General features: G+C 45.2%; 1 pseudogene; it reads right to left on the bottom strand.

The window, feature by feature from the left end:
• Nucleotides 1-256: 256 nt before the first annotated feature.
• On the bottom strand, nucleotides 257-671 carry LOC111726246 (annotated as a pseudogene).
• Nucleotides 672-1320: the final 649 nt, after the last annotated feature.

Raw genomic sequence — 1320 nt, 5'->3', positions numbered from 1 at the left:
GACCAGAAGCGCAGCCCAGCCTGGGAGGAAGCACCTTCTTATTTTCCCTGATGCGTCTTTGCCCTCAGAGCAGCGTATTTCTCTCATTCAGAAGGTCGCTATTCCACAGAATACCATGGCGTCCTTTTTTTCTATATGAAAAGGCATTTTATTATTACTATTTTACTATATAACATATTACTGAATATACCAGATTGCATTTTCTCAAATGGCGTATGAGGCACATTTCTCTCCAATTCCCTGGAAAACCTCAGGATCATCTGTCCTTTGGAGGATTCAGTGTGATCCTGTCCGCGAGGATACCAGCCATGCTTAGTAGTAAAGAACATTTTGCTAAGTTGTTCTCTCATGGGTCCTTGTTCAAGCCATTCGCTTGTTTCTGCTACTCTGGTTTTCAGCGCTTGATCATGTGTTTCTTCATGATCACCCACAGCATCTGGCAGAGGAATAGGTTTTGCGTGTTCATATCGAATGTCCGCAGAAGGGTGGTAGCGTGCTGTTGTGCTGCCATCAGATGTCAAAGCAAGCGCTACTTTGCAATTCTAGTCATCTGGTAGAGAAGAATATGGAGATTTGTGACAAACACAATATAAAGCTCCATTTTGGATCAGAAATAAACATTTCAAGAAACTTCTCTTTGATATCACCCATTTTACTGCTGCTCCAGCCATGGTGTATCAAGATACTTATGGAAAAAGATGTCTTGAAGAAACACTGCTTTTAAAATCTGCTTCTAAGAAAAATCAATTTTCCTCCCTTGACCGTGCCTTACCGTGAGCCGCCATCTTGTTTCCCCTGGTGTCCTTCTTCCCGTGCTTGTCTAGTCAGGGGTGTTAGAGAGGGAACAGTCCTGGGATAGCTTTCCTAGCAGAGAGTTCAGCCTCAAAGTGCCAGGATCTTGAAGAAAAGAAGGGATGGGCAGTTGGTCATTTTGGTTTTATGCATTTGGGGGGACATATTTAGTGATTCGGGGTGGCAGGGGGGTGGTCATGAGTCTGGTGTTCCTAGAGACGCCAGATTAGTTTGTAAACCAAAGAAAAGTCCAGCTCGCCCCCACGCTTCAATTTCACTGGGCAGGAGATGGGGCAGCTGAACGGACACTGCAATCCAAGCTGGTGGTACCTACTGAGAAAATGAAAGATCAGGGGTTCTTTTCAGGGCCCCGTTTCATTGTTCTGTCCTTGTTTTAGTAGATGTGTTGTTGGCCCCAATGCTCTTTTCTTACTTGAAGGAGCTTAGGGGAGAAAACACACCCTCCCCACTTCCACATCCTCAGGTGTGCGATTCTACTCCTCAATGATGGCCCAGAGGCCAACTGTA

This window comes from Otolemur garnettii, unplaced genomic scaffold (genome assembly GCF_000181295.1).
Source record: "Otolemur garnettii isolate 467f Iridium unplaced genomic scaffold, OtoGar3 scaffold00058, whole genome shotgun sequence".
Classification (NCBI taxonomy): domain Eukaryota; kingdom Metazoa; phylum Chordata; class Mammalia; order Primates; family Galagidae; genus Otolemur; species Otolemur garnettii.
The sequence above is the reverse complement of the archived record's forward strand: the minus strand, read 5'-3'. Positions and strand labels throughout refer to the sequence as shown.